Source organism: Eptatretus burgeri, chromosome 8 (genome assembly GCF_056783735.1).
Source record: "Eptatretus burgeri isolate ZD-2024b chromosome 8, Ebu_testis_v1, whole genome shotgun sequence".
In the NCBI taxonomy this organism is placed as follows: Eukaryota; Metazoa; Chordata; class Myxini; order Myxiniformes; family Myxinidae; genus Eptatretus; species Eptatretus burgeri.
Genome location: NC_140968.1, coordinates 55,562,624 through 55,582,499, shown reverse-complemented (window position 1 = coordinate 55,582,499; position 19,876 = coordinate 55,562,624).

Here is a 19,876-nt window from a genome sequence, read left to right as displayed (position 1 = left end):
GAGACCAGTCTGTAAGTTTGATGGCTGCTCGGAGACCCTGCCAGTCGGCTTGAGTGAAATGCCAGACTCGACGGCGGTGAGGTGGTTCTCTGATAACAGCCAGAGAGATGTCCACTTTGACAAGGACGTGGTCAGAAGAACCAATTGGAGCGAAGGAAGAGCAGCAGATATTGTCAGGGAAATTTGTCAAAATCAGATCCAGAAGAGATGGAGTACCATTGGTTGAGATCCGGGTCGGGAAGTTGACCGATTGAGTCAGTCCCAATGAGTCACAGAAAGCTTTTGCTGAGGTGCCATGACAGGTGAGAGAGGTACCCACACCTCGCCAACTGGCGTGATGACAATTGAAGTCACCACATAAGAGGAAGAGAGAGTTTGGATGAGAAGATAGAAGATGGTCCATGTTTTCGGATAGTGAGGTGTAGATGGAGTCATCACTGTTCGGTGGACGGTACAGTACACATATAAACATGAGGTGGGAGTGGAGGGGAAGCCGAAGCCAGAGGTATTCCTGGGGGTGTGGGGGAGTGAGAGCAGTGCATGGAGAGTGAGGAATAGAGTCTTTGATGAAGAGAGCAACACCTCCACCAGGACGAGGCTCAGGTCTGTCATACCGTAAGAGGGAGTAACCAGGGAGAGATACTTGGGAGTCAGACACGTCTTGGGAGAGGAAAGTTTCTGTTAGGGACAAGAAAACAATTTGCCATTGTTTTCATCATGTAGATGTTACGTAACTTTATTTATTGTGCTGTAATGTGCATCAACTACCACTCATCCCTCCACCTCTCAGATAACCCCTCATCCCACCCCCTAATGGTTTCCTCACAATTTTCGCCATCAACCCCCCCCCACCCTCCTGGCCATCCATCCCCCACCTCTTTCAAAATTCCCATTTTTCTTTCTTCTGCATCCATGTTGGCCACCCTATGCAAGCTCCCCTACCACTCATTCCTCCACACATCCCTTATTTGTCCAAGATTCCCCCTCTATTGTCCCTCAACCTTGCTCTTGGTCCCTTCCGATGACTCCAATGCAGTGTTTGGTCTTCCGTTTGATTATGTTTGTACCATCATATCCTGATGCTGTGTGGACTGTGCTTCCTTGCTGATGGACTTCTAGTAGCTTGTACCTGTTGCTGCGTTTGAGCCTGGGGAGTAACTGCTGAAATCCATCCATCTGGGTTCTTCCTGACCTCTGTTATTTGTTCCTTCCACACTTCTTTCTACTTTTTCACATTTCTCTTTATTCATTCTAATTCTTGCTTTTTCTTTATTTCTCTTTCTTTATCTGTCAAAGGAGAAGTGAATTCTCGCAGAAAATTTTCTGTAAGGCTCACTTGGCAGCACCTGTATGGGTTTGAGGGTCATGGAGTTGCAGCTGAAACCCAAATCCTATCCAAGTACTTTCTGAAGACTCAATCTTTGCTCTTTGCTTATTCAGGTTCCTTCTGATGACTCCAAGGCAGTATTTGGTCTTCCATTTGATTATATTCTCGAACAATGATATACGAAACAAAGTTACCATGCAAGTGGATGAAAAATAATGGTTTAATTAATCTTAACAGGGAAGGGTATCACAAATAATTAAAACAAGAAGAATCTGACAGTACCCACTTGAAATAGTCAAAAATATGGCTTCACTGACTTAAAACTAAACTTAAAGACAGTCTCTCACAAAAGTACAGGATGCAAGAAAGAATAGAAGAAGGAAGATGGGGGCAGATGAAGGTTGGCCTTCCTCAGTGTGAGGCACCGTGGGATGGCACGGTGTCTGCAGTACCGGCTGAATCTCATCGGCTGAAAGCGAGCTGGTCAGGAGTGGAGGTGTGCTCATTTCGGTGCAACCCCAAGCTGGCTGAACTCTCCACACTGCTCAGAGAGCAGACTCTAGTACTGGTTGCAAACACACACTTTCTCCCCTGAATGGCACAGCATAGAGATTCCTTCCCAGATAGGTCATGTGGAGGTGGGTCGGTTCGTTCAGTTTAGTTGTGCAGATCACCAATCTAAACGAAATTCACCCTGTACATTCATGAAAACACACCTTTGAAATTCCTACTTGTTTCCATATGCCGTGATTATTTATTACCATTTGTTAACTTACAGTTATTACCTAACATTTGCCATTGTTTTCATCATGTAGATGTTATGTAACTTTATTTATTGTGCTGTAATGTGCATCAACCACCACTCATCCCTCCACCTCTCAGATAACCCCTCATCCCACCCCCTAATGGTTTCCTCACAATTAGCAATAACTAACAATAACTAACAGTTATTACCATTTGAAATTACCGCCGTGAAGTGGGCGTGGCGTGCTTGTAATCGCGGAGGAAACGACCAGGAAACAACAAATCAAGATGGCGGTGCCCATGGTTGTCGTGTGATTTTGAGTGATTTTTGGTCTTTCAACAACCAAATATGCGTTGTTTCATACACTTGGGTGGGGAGGATGATGAGAAAGTGACGCAATTCACGGATAAGAGCTGGTGTAAGGTCTACGAGTGTGCGAAGGCTTGGTGCGATGCCACAGATAGTGAAACTATCAACAAATGCCGTTTGCTGGCTGATCAAATAATGAAACTGCTGCCAATGACTGATCCTCCTGCGGATGCCGGCTGTCACCGGTTCTGCTATGCGTCGTTTTGTAACAAGGATCATATAAAATGCACTGAAGCCAGGAAAAGGAAATCAGAAGCCAGCACTACTGCAGTTTCTGCTAGAGCCAGTCAGGTGGTGGGTGGACTCGAAGAAGAGGGGCACTCGTACCACAAAATACATAGAAAATCCCTCAGAACCTCTGTAGAAAGGGTGGCAAATCAGCTGGTGTACTGCCAAGAATTTGTATCATATGCCAGAAAAAGACAAATTCATCCGTGTCAAAGGAAAATCTCAACGTGATCAGTTGTCCCTGGCAGAAACACAGGATGGAGGAAAGCTGAGGGAAACTGCTGAGCAGAGGAGAGATGAACGTGATATGAGAATAATGACAACTATAAAGGATAAAGACTGTGTGGCGCTGGAAGTTTGTTATCACCGTAAATGTTATTATGAGTATGTGAATGACACATACCAGAGACAGAGTGAAAGTAAACTCCAAACTCAGAAAGTGAACTATGACTCAACATGTGACATTTTCTGTGATAAAGTAATCCAGGTAAGACTCATTGATGGAAAGCAATCTATACATATGAAGAAGTTGTGCGAGATGTTCAATGACCTACTCAGAGTATGTGAAGGTCAGGATAAGACCAACTACCAGGCAACAAGACTGAAGAAAAGACTGCAGGAACGGTACCCAGACATGATTTTCTATCGTCCACCAAAAATGTCTGAGAGCGAAGTGGTGTACATGAAGGACATTGATATTGGTTCCATTGCTCAGGCTGCTGTTGTAGACAGTAGCTCTACAACAGAAACAGAGTCAACTACAGAGGATGAAGCCAGCCAGGGTCCACAGCAGGGTGACTCAGGCCTCAATTTACATGTTCTATACTCGGGAGCACTCATGGTGAGGGATGACCTGAACAAACACCAAAGTGTGGACATTACATGGCCACCACTTGCTCCTGACTTCGACATTTCAAATGCTGAAAGAGCCATCCCTGTTGCATTGTACAACCTTGTTGCATGGATAGCGGGCCTGTCAGACGAGCCAACCCTGGAGAAATTTGTGGAACTCCCACGGCATATTCATCTGAAAATGCTCTCTGTTCTTCAAGACGTTGTTTCTATAGCGTCAAGGGGTCAGACGTTTACTCCGAAGTCCTATGCATTGGGCCTGACTGTGAAACATTGGACTGGTTCTACTCGACTGTTAGGACTGCTCAACAAGCCTGGGCATTGTGTCTCAGTCAGTACTACACAGGCGTTGGAAACTGCTTTGGCACTGTTGCAGATTGATCAGGAGGGAAAACTGCCCTCAAACTTCCTCAGAAATGTACCGACAATATTTGTGCACGATAACATCGATTTCAGTGAGAGACCCTCACCGGTCATGGGACCACTCACCACACCAATGGATTGATGATACAAGACGAACCCTCTGAGCCAATTCAACACGCTCGTCCAGTGACTCCAATTAGCCGTCGTCAGCGGTCATTAGTTGGTAACACGCCACCCATTCTCAAGTATGGTGGCGGGAAAAGGCAAGGGACCACAGCCTTTTACAGTTGTGACATTGACATCAGTCCATCACAAGAGGACAGCCTATCGCTGGATGTGCTCTATTACACAATGGAAACGGTCCAGAAAACGGACGGGCGGTTGCCGACATGGACTGGGTAAACACCCTCCTTCATCGGGATGAAGAGTTGACCAAGTCAGCCATCATCTACCTTCCCGTGATCGAGGCATCACCCACGGAACTGGACACCGTTTACACGGTCCTACGCCAAAGCATCGATATGGCTGATAAACTGGAACGTGAAGAAGTAGTTCTAGTCTTCGACCTTGCGATTGACAGTAAGGCGCATGAGATTCGTTGGTTGCACCCGGAGTTGACAGAAAGGTTGGTAATTCATCTCGGCGAATTCCACAAACTCATGAGCTTCCTAGGCATGATTGGCAAAAGATTCAGAGACGCAGGTCTGCTAGACCTCATAATAGAGTCTGGTATTGTCGCTCAGCATTCTGCAAATTCAGTAATAAACGGCCACCACTATAACAGGAGTCTGCGCTGTCACAAGCTTGTCTACGCAGCGCGAGGAAGACTATGCTTCCAGGCCTTCATGGACTCCCTCGCAGAGGAGACGCGTGTGCGATTCCAGAGGTGTATAGAGTGTCTCCAGGAAACGTTTCCGTCTCCGTTGTTCGAACAGTTACTGTCATCGGAAGAGGTCACAGAAATGTTCACACGCCACAGCGACTTCAGACAGCAGCAATGTACAGCGAGCAAAACATTCACATTCTGGTGCTCCTACTTGGAAATGGTAGAGCTAGCACGAGAGCATCAATGCCCTGGTACTTTCGTACGATCACCTAAACTATGCAAGGAACTTACCCGTTTACTGGCTGGAAATGGCCGGGCTAGAGCACTCCCACCCAGACACTTATCAAGCATGCATGGATGGCAAATGGACTGCTCAACGGCATACTCGTTATGGATTTAGTAGTGTTGCGTGTGATCAGATCATAGAGCAGACTTTAAATAGGGGCAGCAAGACCAGTGGAGGAATCATTGGTTACACTCAGAAAAACACAGCTGTAAAGAAGTGGATCCTGTCCCAACCAGCACGTGCGGAAATCGCAAGGAAATGTGAGTCCATGGCAGGTATCCACAACAAGCCCCGAACAAGAAAGGATTTGGATGTGTCGAGCTCAAAGAAGAACGAAGCAGTGGTGGTACAAGTGATGGACACAGTACTTCAAATGATTAACCCTTTCTCCGGCGCTCACCTTGAACTCATCAACATTAGTTCAGGTGTCATCGCACCGCCAGCCACTTCCGCCGACTTGATGAACGCGTATTTCAAGGGAGAGAATGCTGTCGTGCAATTTTTGCGTTATCGGCTTCTCTCGGGTGAGGTCCCATTCTTCAGTCCGATTTTGAAGGCCAAATTGGCAACTTTCTCGAAGGCGAGAGGCAAGTCGGCGACTCTCCACCAGCAGACGCCGAAGGTTGAAATTGCGAATGAACGTCGTCTTTTCACACGACTGCTGTTGATTGGTGAGAAAAGCAATGTAACACTCCACTATCTGCTCGCGTACCCACTGGCGAACATATCTTTCCCGCTGGCATCCGGTGATGGTTCGATTGCTAAGACAGACAAAGCCAAACTCCGCAACCATATACTGAAACTGTGGCCCGATTGCCGTGTGGACGCTTGGCCTATCCAAGGTGCAACAATTTTGGATGGAATGGCTGTTATTCAGGCGATAAAGGCTGGTTCACTGCCTATCACTTTTGGCAAACTGGAAGAGATGGTGCTGAACATCGTAGTGGCCAAAGCACGACATAACCAATCTTCGAGACTGGACGTGGTGTTTGATACTTACCCAAGTATCAGCATCAAGTGCCTGGAGCACGCCAGACGAGTGGGCAGGGCGGGCGATCTTCAGGTGGGAACCATCTCTGGACGTGATCAAGCCCTTCCAAAACAGTGGGCCAATTATCTCCTGAGCGGAGCCAACAAGGAGGCGTTGATAGAGTTAATCGTCGAATCGTGCACAAGAAACATCTCTCCATCAAAACTGGGTGACATGCTGTTGTATGTCAGTCATGCTGGCAAATGTGAGAAAATCAAGGCATCGAATGGTGTCATGACTGTGTCGTCAGTACCTGAACTTGAATGTGACCATGAGGAAGCTGACACGAAGCTCCTGCTACATGCCGCTCACGCGGGACAGAATGAAGAGTCGGTGCGCTTAGAGAGTTTCGACACCGATGTGTTTGTGTTGGCATTGGCTCACTCGAAGTCGATTCTGGCGCGAAATTTCCATCTGGTCACAGGAAGTCCCAAGGACATTATCGTCATTGACATTAGGAAGCTGAGTAATGCCCGGGAAAGTTCTGTCTGCGATGCGTTGATAGGTTTGCACAATTTCACGGGAAGTGATACCACCAGTGCATTCCACGGTAAGGGCAAAACAAGGCCATTTGATTTGATGATGAAGGATCCCCCATCTCATCACCTGTTTCAGGAGTATTGGTCGAGAATTCATGCTAGATCAGAATATCATTCACGACCTGGAACAAATCGTCTGCGCCATGTACAATCAGCCGACCATGAAGAGTGTGGATGAGGCTCGCTACAAGCTATTCTACAGCCAGTCGCTGGGAGAACAGAAGTTGCCGCCTACAAGTGACGCTCTGATGCTGCATTGCAAAAGAGTGAACTATCAGTCTGCGATCCACCACCGCGCGACTGAGAGGTTTATAGAAGCCCCTTCTCCTACATTTCACGGATGGATGGAACGCAACGGAGCACTGAGTGTTCACTGGCTGAACAAACCACCAGCGCCGAAGGAACTGTTGGAGGAGACGAAATGTAATTGCAAGAAGACGAAATGCGAGACCAACCAGTGTTCTTGCCGGTCAAAAGGACTATCCTGCACAGAGTGCTGTGGGTGTCAAAACTGTGCCAACGATGTACAGACCCGTGCAGAAATAGAACTTATGGATGATGAAAGCAGAACCGACGATGATTCCGACAACGAACTGTGAATGCGGGTGTCACACTGCTTTTGCTGTGGTGATCGACTACACAGTAGTATTCAGGTTGGTTCGCATGCAACAGTGGACTTGAGTTTTGTAATAGCAGCAGTCAAGAGCCTAGTTCAGCAACCACTTCAGTGCAAGAAATACTGGAGTTCTAATACAGTAATCCTCTTGTGGCGGTTCCACTTTTCATCAGGCTGAGTCGCGCAGTCTCTTTGTCTTTGATTTAATCCGTAATAGCCAATGTAACTGTCTTTAATAGGTGCTGTTACTGCCTTTAATAGTCAATGTAACTACCTTTAATAGCCAGTGTGGCTGCCTTTTAAGTAAAAAGTTGCCTTGGTCAACTCGAAGGCCTGTCTGGTTGGTCCAGACGTTTTCGGCCGGTCAAAATATGTAACTGCTTCAGTTTACGACCTTTAATTATAAACATCTTTAATAACAGTGAATAGGGCTCTGTATAAACATATTGTATTATTTTAAGACCTCACAAAAGTTTTCTTTGACGTGCATGTCAGTCTAACCTTGATTCTTCATTTCTGTGTCAAAATCGTGTTTTAATGTTCGGTCTATCTTTACTTGCCAAAAATGACCAATTGTGTCACATCCTCGACGTGGAAACAAGTGGATTTGGACTCAGCGTCTAAAATTCTTTAAGTATGCCAAATTTCTTTCAGATTGGTGATCTGCACAACGGAAATCATTTTCTGAAGGTAATAGCGAGTACCTCCACATGGTCTAAGAATGGCGCAGCATGCAGTCACATTCCAATTCTCTGGGAGACTCGACTGTTCTGGCACAGCATGGGTTGCCATTGGATTTTATAACCCATGACGTCACCATGGCTCACTCATTGACCATGCTCTCGGCCGAGTCATCTCATGGGCAGGGAGCTCTGGGCATTGTGATGCTACACACGAGGGGCCCACACCACAATACACAGAGCGATTTGTAAAAGATACACATCAACAGATCACAAAAGGAAACAATTTAAGACATTGATAAGGGAGGAATGGTGGGGGTTTAGACACATTACACAAGGGAGGGGGCTACGTTTAATCTGCTTCAACGCAGCAGGAGACTTTATCAGAAAGGCAATTTATATTTATTTCACATGTTTGTTACCTCCACCACCAAAAGTGGAGGAGGTGAAGTTTTCAACCATGTTTGTCTGTCTGTCTGGTTGGTTGTTTGTCTGTGAGCAAGATATCTTTAAAAAAAAAGTTATTAATGGATTTGTACGAAACTTGGTTGGACATGTTGGGTGTGTGCCAAGGACGAATTGATTAGATTTTGGTGAGGATCCAGATCCTAGAATTTTTGAAGTGACTTCACCTTCCAAATGCCTGGTGTTGGCTTAATGGTTAGGGTGGTGGGCTTTGGATCCTCGGGTCCTCAGTTCAAATCCCGCTCAGCTGTTGCATTAATACCAGGTGGGGTTAACTTGACCTGTCATCCTTCCGAGGTCAGCAAAATGAGTGCCAGCATGCTGGTATACTGTGTCAGAGTGGCGACCTGTCCAGGATTGTGCCCGATAGCTAAGGAGACTGCTTAAGCAGCACCAACACTCTGCACAGAGTATGGTCCCAATGTCCTCTTCCTCCTGGCATGAAACCAAATTGCATTTCATGTATATTTACACTCTATCATCAATTTATCCATGACTCTCTCCACCACTTTCATTCCATGGTCCAGCAGATTAAGACCCCTATAGTTGCTCCAAACTAAGGCATCACCCTTCCATTTATAAATATTCACCATTATAACTCCTCATTTAGCAGGTGCTCATAGTAACTCCTCCAAGCATTTCTAATCTCCCCATGTTCAACCAGTACATTTCCCATATCATCCTTCACACATTGTTCTCCTATGAGATCCTTATTTTGACTGATCATTTGCTTTGCTATCCTAAATATCTCTCCACTACTATCGGCATTCTTTATCACATCTGAAAGTGAATTCTGTACTAATTTTAGCCTAGTAAACTTCCCTTCTTGTCCGACATTCAGCCACTAAGTATTCCTCCTTATCCCCTCCCTTTTTCCAAATCCTAAACAGTCTTCTTTTATCTTGAATCAACTAGTGGCAGCCTAGTGTTGTCTTCGTGGTTAGGGCCGTAACTAATAACGTTCCGTTCTGTGCCCGTTACTAATATGTTATGCATACGACCAACACGTTATGAATACGACCAAAACTTTTTTAAAAACCTCAAAACTTTGGCGTACGCCAACGTTTTACATACATTTTTATACGTTGCCATTGCTGGCTAAAACGTCAAGGTGTGACAGCGCCTTAATCTCCGAACTAGAAAGTAGTCTATCTGGCTCTTTATACCTCCTGACTCATAAGTGATCAGTCTGCTCGGCCTCTTCTTAAATATTGTGTTGCAGACGACCATATCTAAAGCATCCCAAAACTCAAGTATTCTTACACCTTCAGTGTTTCTAACTCCGAAACCTGACCCACCATGCACACCCTCATATCCTTCTGCCAACCGTCCAACATGTCCATTAAAAACCCCTCCAATTACAACTTCGCTCTCACTCATCCCTGAAACAACATGCACAAGTGTGTCTCAAAACTCACCCTTCTCCTGCTCACTTAATCCTATCTGTGGGGACTATGTTGATACTACTGTTAATATATGCTTATCAAACAACAGCTTTATGACTACAACTCTTGTATTTACCCTCCTAACATCCAACACCTTCTCCACCCACTTCTCAGCTACCATAATCCCAATACCACCAGTTCGTCACCACCTATCCAAAATAATTTGTCCCTCTCATTTCTACCTGTGAAAATTCCATTCTTGCAGTACCTTCCCTCCACCGTTGTTCTTGCACACAGCATACATCCACTCTTCTGTGGCTCAAAGTTTCTGCTATCTCACCAGCTCAACCACGCATCGTACCAACATTCAGACGAGTGACTCTAACACCTATCTTGTCATGCTGAGTGGTTACTTTATGCATGACAAGTTTGCTCCCATTTCTAATTTGCACAGCCATATATTTCAAAGAAGAGGAAAGTGAGGAAACCTGAGTATGAAAGCCACCCTCCATGGAATATGCCGCGGCAACTGAAGTTAGCACTGAAGTCACTTCCGGTTCTGGGTTTGCAGCAATGGCAGGTTTCTCACAGAGGTCTCTGCCGACTTTCTCAAAGCTAAGTTTCTGGTCATTAGCTGTCCTGTTTTAACTGTTTATTTTCTCACCGACATGTCTCTGTGTGTTCCTACTTCGGTTTTCTTTCAAAAGTCATGCTATTTTGTGAGTTTTCGTCGACCTTGTCTTACCTTGAGACTTACCCATCCGAATGTTTTTATTTGTATTCTCTCCCTATTACCTTCAATTCCTATTTTCCCCACTTTCCCAACACCCCCATCCCTCCGAACAAAACACTCTGTTTCTTGTGTTAAATTCAAAACAACAAAAAAACGACCTTTCTCCCTGCATACCCCTGAGTCCCGATCCTTCTTCCCCTTCTTCTTCTTCTTCTTCTTCTTCTTCTTCTTCTTCTTCTTCCTCCTTCTGTCGGCACACCATCTTCATTCTACTTGAGCTGACCCACTCTCGCCATTACCTTCACGATTTCTTCCCACAACCTTCCATTCCCGAATATTACCTATTCTTCAAAAATACATCAAAAATAATAGTCTTCCTTGTATCCTTTCTGTCTATATACCTCCAGTAACCACATGTCTCTCCACTCTTCCTGATACTTTTCATCGATCCATCAGCTTCACTCTGCGTTTACCGTACCAAATTCACCATACACCTCCACTATTTTACTTCAACCTTCTCTTTTCCGAATGTTATGCCATCCTTATTTAAAATAAATAATTAAATAAATTCACTTTTGACTATACACCTCCCATAGCCACATGCTTTTCCTGTAACCACATGATCTGTTTCCACCCTCTGCGTTTACCGATCTAAATTCACCATTCACCTCACGATTTTTTCTACAACTTTCCATTACCTAATCTGAAAAAAACTCTCAAAAATAAATAAATAAATAATAATAATAATAATAATAATAATAATAGTAAAAACGATCTCTTATAATGTTTCATCTTCCTATTTCACACGTGTGGTACTCTTTACTGTATCATAATGCACTACTCTTCTATTTCAACAGACTGCTCTCAATTTGACCTTTCGTTCATACTTTGCCTAAAAAATCCAACTGTTACAGTGTTTTCTTCTCTCCATTCTCTTAAATCTCCTTTATTGCATCCATCAAGAAATGTCTTTAATCGCATCTCTGACCAAAATATTAAAAAAAACCCAGTTTGCTACAAATGTTCGCTTTCCATCAACCATTCTTTTTTTTCCAACTTCAGTGCCAACTCACGCCACTCACCCCTCACTCTCAAGGCAACCATCCCACTCTTCTCCCTCCAAGCCTTCCTCTCACCTTTCTCAAACCCCTCCTTCACCTTTCTCCCTCAACTCTCACCACTCACCCTTCTCCCACCATTCACCGCCCTCACTCACCCTTCTAAAAGTCCCCCACCCACATCCACAAAGCTACCTCCATCCCCTGCCCTCTCACCGGCATCACATCACTCCACCTCCTCAAATCCTCAACTAGCTTCTGCCCCTCTCTTGCACCCCCTCTTCCCCAGCACCACAGAGCCTTTTCTCTTCCTCATCCGGCCCCCTCCCCTAGCTATTCTGAAATCCCCCACACTCTTTCAACAACTCTCCTTACTTCCCCCCCCCTCCTCCCTTGTCCTACCCTCCTCCTCCCCTCCCATCCCCTGCACCCAAAGCCTCCTCCCCTCCCTCTTCATTAACAGTGTCGACCTCAAATACCCAGGGCCTTCGCTCAAACCTTACAGATCTTTCCATACAGGCTGCCACTGACAAACCAGACATCATCTGCCCAACAGAAGCTTTCCTCCCTCAAGACGTCTCTGACTCCCAAGTATCTCTCCCTGGTTACTCCCTCCTCCGGTATGACAGACCTGAGCCTCATCCTGGTGGAGGAGGTGCTCTCTTCATCAAAGACTCTATTCCTCACTCTCCGTGCACTGTCCTCACTCCCCCACACCCCCAGGAATACCTCTGGCTACGGCTTCCCCTCCACTCCCACCTCATGTTTATATGTGTACTGTACCATCCACCAAACAGTGATGACTCGATTTACACCTCACTATCCAAAAACATGGACAACTTCTATCTTCTCATCTAAACTCTCTCTTCCTCATATGTGGTGACTTCAATTGTCATCATGCCAGTTGGCTAGGTGTGGGTATCTCTCTCACCTGTCATGGCACTTCAGCAAAAGGTTTCTGCGACTCATTGGGACTGACTCAATCGGTCAATTTCCCAACCCAGATCTCAACCAATGGTACTCCATCTCTTCTGGATCTGATTTCGACAAATTTCCATCTTCCATATTCCATCTGCTTGGAAGTCAGCCAACATCACTGCATTACGAAAAGAAAAAAAAAACGGTGCAAAATCTGATCCCCTTAACTCCTGACATATTAGCTCACTTCCAATCATCAGCAAGGTCATGGAATCCATCATCACAGTTGACATAAAATAATTCCTCTTCTCCAATGATCTCATCAGATCATCAATTTGAATTCAGACCATGTCACTCTACTATTGACAAGCTGCTTATAATCACCCAACAATGGAGGAAGGCACTCAATGACAGACATGAGATCAGGCTGTCTCTCCACACATATCTTGAGCTTTTGATACAGTCTGGCAACCCACCTTGTTTTCCAAACTCTCTGCCTATGACATCCAAGGAAAATTCCACTTTTGGGTTCCTTACTTCCTCCACTCTCATGACTCCACCCTCTGCCATGATATCCCCCACCCTTCAGAGAGGCAGGCAGCAACCCCTTCCTTCTCTTCAGACCTTGGAGAAAAAAAAATAACTAAATCGTGAAACACTTGGGATATGTCATTTTAATGCTCAGATTCTCTCTCTTTCTCTCTCTCTCCAAACACCCTCCTATCTACTTTCTTAACAAACCTCGAATAAAAAATTCAGTCACTCAAATGCTTTGGTCTCACTGAGCCATTACCTTCCTTGAGAAAACCCAATTTCAAAGTTGGCCTTCAAAACCAGTCACCAACTAGGCATCCTCCGTCATGTAAACTCCTTCCTTGGCACAACTGAACTCTTATCCACCTCCAAGGCTTTCTTTCACAGCTTGATGGAATACTTCTCTCCCTTCTGAGCTGGCACCCCTGCCTCACACCTTACTCAGCTTGATGCCATGAAAAACCTTTGGAATATTCCACGATGAAGTTGAGTCTATGGGCCTATCACTTTGCCAATGCAGATAGGCCTGTGGAGTTTCTGTCTTCTTCCACCTCCTTTCTGCTCTTACCTCCACTACTCTCTCCATGCTTTGTCCCTTCCCCTCCCGAATGTTTCTGCAGGGCACACACAGTCCAGCAACAACCCCCTTCTGGGGACATTCCCAAAATCCACAATCACTGCTCACCTCCACTCATTTGGTACTCTTTTTCCATGTCTGTGGAACCAACTTCCACATTCTCTTCATTGTCATTCTTCCCTCCAGGTCTTCAAGACAGTTCAACACCATCTCAACACCATCCCCATCCAAATCCATGAACTTTTCTACACCTGTTAAACCACCTCCCACCTTCAAATTTTGTTTCTGTATCCATCTTATCCACCCCCTGCATTTTCTACTACCCCTCATCCATACCTGAAACATCCCTTGTTGTCTGTCTCCATTTGTTTTGTCCGTCGGCCCTGCTGTTTAGTGGGGCGGCTTAGCCCAAATATTCAAAAGAATTGTGCATTTTGTGATACAAGCACCAAATTTGGCACAAATGTACATTAATATGTTGCGAACATTTTCAGATATTGGGCCACTTGAAATTCTCTCTTTATGTCCGCCATATTGGATTTCAAAATGGCCGCCACTTGAAATCTACATTTGCTATTATCTCTGGACGTAATGCAGCTATTGACTTGATTCTGTAATCTAAATGTATGTTTTTGGGGGCAACGAATCCAATGGTACCATTTTCAACTTAATATTATCTATCAGAGTCTGTTATATAATTTTATTTGGAAATTATCTTGGCAAATATTGGATTAAACACAATACTTTGAAAAGAATGTCTTAGTTCTGTAAATATAAATTTTAAAAAAAACCTATACTAAATCACTAGTAACAACTCAGACAAGCTCATATATATATATATATACTGGCAGTCTAAAATATAAATTCACATCAAGTGACTGCAGCAGCACTGTACATCCTGCAACACCGTGCCTACAACCACGACTGTCTGGGAGAAACCAGGGATGCAGAAGACCTTCCGGAGTTTGAAGACTGGTGTTGCCAGAGAGGAGAAGGTCAGGTCAGGTCAGGTATGGGAGCATGTGCCAGAACAGCACGTCGCTGCGTCCACTTTCCGCCGGTACTTCAGGGGCCTCCGTCTGGCCATCCCCCAGGCAGATGCCAGGCCCATCCCCATCTCCTTGAGATGATGGTCAACCTGTTGCAACCATGAGGCACGTGGTCGACCCACTGGCCTCCTCCACTCATGAGACTCCCTCGCTGAGAGAATCTGGTGAGCAGGATCAGAGTCAGGAAAACAAGCCACATGTCCATACAGCCGCAACTGACGCTCACGGACTATGCAGGTAACAAATCTCATCCGAGTCTCTCTCAGCAACCGCTCGTTGGACACAAAATCCGACCAGCGATAGCCAAGGATTCTCCGAAGAGACCTGGTACCAAAGGAATTAAGTCTCCGTCTCAGATCCTTGGTCAGAGTCCAAGTCTCGCACCCATAGAGCAAGACTGGAAGTACCAAGGACCTGAAGACTCGGACTTTCGTCCTCCCGCACAGGTACCGGCAGCGCCACACCCCATGATCCAGTGAATCCATGACTCCCCAGGCCCGACCCAGACGTCTATTGACCTCTGACTCGCAGCCAGCAGAGACATGAATATCACTGCCAAGGTAAGTGAATCTCTCCACGACCTCAACATCCTCACCACAAACAGACACAGACAGGACAGCAGCTTCCAAGATGTCACCGAAAGCCTGGATCTTAGTTTTGACCCAAGAAACCTGTAATCCCAACGGCTCCGACTCCTCATTCAGCACCTCAAGGGCCCCCAAGAGGATGTCTAAAGTCTCCGCAAAGATGACTGCATCATCTGCAAAGTCAAGGTCCGAGATCTTGACATTCCCAAATGACACACCGCAACTTGATCTCTCCGACATCCTCCCTAGAATCCAGTCCATACAAGTGCTGAAAAGTGTGGGGGCAAGTACACATCCCTGACGAACTCCAGTAACAACTGGAAATAAGTCAAAGATGGTACCACCACACTTCACAGCACTCTCATTTCCAGAGTAGAGTTCAGACATCAGATCGATCAGTTTTGGTGGCACTCCACGAAGACCAAGAATCCTCCAGAGGACATCCCGATTCACTGAATCTAACGCTTTACAGAGATCAACATAGGCTGCAAGCAGCCCCTGCCGAAACTCTCGTCTGCGTTCGGTGAGTACACGAAGTGCAAGGATACGGTCAATCGTTGACCTCTTTGGTGTAAAGCCTGACTGCTCTGGACGCTGGTGCTCAAGCAGATGGTGGCGAACCCTGTCGAGAATTATCCGAGCAAAGACCTTGCCCGGCACTGAGAGCAGCGTCACCCCTCGGTAGTTGTTGCAGTCTTGGCGATCACCCTTTCCTTTCCAGAGAGGGACAACAAGGCCCCTCTTCCAGTCAGTTGGGATGATGCCTGTGTTCCAGGCAGAGCACAAAACTGCATGCAACGACACGAGTGCAGCATTTCCACCAGCCTTGAGAAGTTCGGCATGGATGCCACAGATCCCTGGAGCTTTGCCCCGTTTCAACTGGTTCACCGCAGCCCGTGTTTCCACAAGCGTAGGTGGACCACACTTGATTCGAGGGTCAGCAACAGGGATTGTAACACCCTTGACGTCCAACTCGACAGTTGGGGGATCAGCCTGATACAACCGCTCAAAGTAACCGGCCCAGCGGCCCTTCACTTCAGACTCCTCTGTCAAGAGCCTACCACTCTCTGCTCGAACTGTAGTGCTCCGAGGGATGGGCTTGGATGAACGTAATGCGCGAATTCCCCTGTAAGCGGGACGAGAATCACCTGTCCACAGGTGATGCTCTACCCCCTCACAGATTCCTCGCACATAGGCCTCCTTGTCCACCCTCAGTGCACGTACAGTTTTACGCCTCAGCTCCCTGAACAGCTCAGCTCTGCCATTCAGCCTGGCCCTGCGACTCTGGTCAATGGTATCCAGTGTCCCTTGAGAGACAAAATTCTTCTTTGCCCTGTGGTGAGCTCCAAGGCATCCACCGGCAACATCAAGGACGGTGGTCTTGAAGGCGCTCCACAACTCTTCAGGACCCCCCAAAGCACCCAGACCCCCAAGTGTCCACTCAGCCTGTTCGCAAACTCCTCAGCTACTCTCTCATCCCTGAGCTTGGCAACATCCAGCCTCGGCTGGGATGGTACCATTCTCCAGGATTTAAGGTGCAGCTTTAGAGTTGCTACAACAAGCCTGTGGTCAGTATTGAGGAACTGAGCACTCCGGTAGACCCTGCAGTTCTGGATCATCCTCCAACGACCGTCAATGAGGACATGGTCAATCTCCTTTGCCACACCGCCAGCGTTGGAATACCAAGTCCAGCGATGAGCTTGTGGGTGCTGAAACCATGAACCAGCCACCCTAAGTCCATGACTTCTTGCAAAGTCAAGGAACTTAGTGCCATTCTGGTTCATAGTTCCTGACCCATGGGGACCAACACACACCTCATAACTGTCCCTATCAGTTCCAGTCGATGCATTGAAATCCCCCAAGACTAGAAGTGTATCTCGTCTGGGGCACTGATCAACCACAGACTCGAGTGTGGCATAGAATACATCCTTCACGGTGAGATCACTCGCCTCAGTCGGAGCATAAACAGAGACCAGGGAAATGACACCTAAGGAGTGACGAATCCTTAATCTCATAATACGCTCGTTGACCGGTGTTACCTCAATTATCATTGGGGTCAGCTTATTGGACATAGCTACAGCAACTCCTTGGGTATGGTAACCATCAGAGCGACCAGACCAATAGTAGGTGTAACCACCCACCATTATCTCGCCGCAATCTGGTCTCCGAACCTCAGAAAGTGCTGCAATCCTGATGTCCAAACGCTTGAGCTCAGATGATAACAGAGACAGGTGATCATCCTCTCTTAGGGATAGGACATTCCGGGCACCCACCCGAAGGGACCGCCTCAGGTTAACCCAAGGAGACCGCCGTCTGGTGGACGACACCTGAGGAGAAGACATCCCCCAGTTTCAGTACTGGGCAACCGTGCTGGAACTAGAACTGTTGGTTCTAGTGTATGTGCGTTCTCTCAGGCAGGGATCGTTAATGATGTACCTCGATGCTCTGACAGAGCTGGTCCCCTGGTTCCATGTACTGGATCACACCCACTGTGCTAGGTGGATACCAGTGCACCTGAAGGACATGGCCGAACTCACCATCAAACACCCAGATATAGCCAGGAAATTCAGGGAAAGCCACTTCACTGTTCAGAAAACACAGAGGGTGTTCTCTTCAATCCCGATTTGCCAGGCACATGAGCAGAATAATGCCTGCATCAAAGGAGACGGTGGAGCAGTTGAGCTCACTGACAACCCCAGTGCCCTACGTCGCTGGATGGTTGCGGGACCAGAAGTTGCCAGGTTGATCGAAGAATTCCAGGATGGGAACCAACACTGGAGACGGCAAACAGCAGACACACGTCATCATGATCAGACGCCAAGTGTACAAGCCTCATTTGTGAAAGATGTTCGCTCTCTCGTCAGTGTCTTAGAGGAGATGGGCAACCCATTCGAGGAGGAGAGTCAGGATGTAGTCAAACTGGACACAAAGGAGATCGCAGATCCTGCTGCTGTGGAGACCGTGATGAATGCCAAGAGGATTGGCCAAGAGCAGTTCGAGGCTTTCACCAGAGAGTGTCTGTTGGACAGAACAAAGGCAGTGGACGCACCCATTCCTCGTAACAAGCTGAAGGTGCTCAGCACTTCCACTCCAAGAAGCCAGAGCATAGGTCAGCAACAGCTCGCCTCCATCAAGAATGACCGTGAACTCTTCGCACGCCTGTATATTGGCTGCCAGACGAGGGATGGAAACCTTGAGGAGTTCTTTTGTCACGAGAATCAGGCATGTCCTCCTGCATTGTCTGATGGTGGAAGCCTCTGCACTGGTACCAAGAGTGATCTCCTCACATGCTTGGAAGAAGTCTCCGACGCAAAGACAGAGACTCCTGTCATGACCTGTATTGTGCTTGATGGAGCAGCAATCATCCAGATGCTGAAGCCGGCTGCATCAAAGACCTTTGAAGAGTATGCACAACAGATCTTCATCACATATATGTCCACGAAGCTGCAAACGGTGTCACGCCTGGATCTGGTCTGGGATACTTACCTTGCTGATTCACTGAAAGGTAGTACACGTGCAAAGCGGGGACAAGGTGTGCGGAGACGTGTGGTGGCTGCCGCAGCCATACCAAGAAACTGGCAGAACTTCCTACGAGTGGACAGCAACAAGACCGAGCTGTTCAGGTTCCTCTCAGCAGCTCTCATGGAATGGTTTGACCAGGAGGACAAGCAACTCGTCATTACTGATGAAGGCAGTGCTCAGCAAGCCACTACTGCCAGATCTGAACTCACTCACCCCATGTAACCATGAAGAAGCTGACAGTCGGATGTTACTGCATGCATCTCACGCAGTCCAGCATGGACACCATGCAATACTCATCCGGACTGTAGACACCGATGTTGTGGTGCTGGCAGTGTCCCTGGCACAGGAGTTGCAACCAGAAGACAAACTGTGGCTGGCATTCGGAACAGGCCAGAGTTTCCGATACCTGGCAGCACACGAAATAGCAGCTGGATTGGGACGAGAGAAGGCTCGTGCACTGCCAATGTTCCACGCTCTAACTGGATGCGACACTCTGTCTAGTTTTCATAGACATGGCAAGAAGACTGCGTGAGCAGTCTGGACGGTACTGCCAGAACTCACTGAGGCGCTGCTGCTGCTGTCCTCTGCACCTCGTGACATACCAGATGATGCAATGCGCATCATCGAGAGGTTCGTGATACTGTTGTATGATCGAACCAGCAAATGCACAGACATTGACAAGGCCAGGAGGAAACTCTTCGCAAGGAAGAACAATGTGCAGCTCATCCCTCCAACGAAGGCAGCTCTGGAGGAACATGTCAAGAGGGCAATGTATCAAGGTGGACATGTGTGGGGGTCAGATACTGCTGCCAGCACCAGAGCTTCCTCCACCAACCAGCTGGGGTTGGTCAAGGACTGGAGAAGGACAGTACACACCTTACTGGACCAGGCTAACTGAGGCAGCTCACAGCTGCTCACAGGTTTCTTGCAAGTGCAAGAAAGGGTGTGTGAGGCGCTGCAAGTGTAAAAAGGCTGCCCTTCAGTGCACAGCCCTCTGTGTGTGTGTGTGTGAAGGGGACTGCACATGACGATGAGTCAACAACATACATGTACTTGTGGCAATGCTGAACTTGTTAACATGTCACTGTTTATGTACACGTATCTTCAGTACCGGTATATACCTAGCCTCAAATACTAGACCATGTAGCATGTCAGTATTATACCTCAGACATTTACAGAACTAAGAC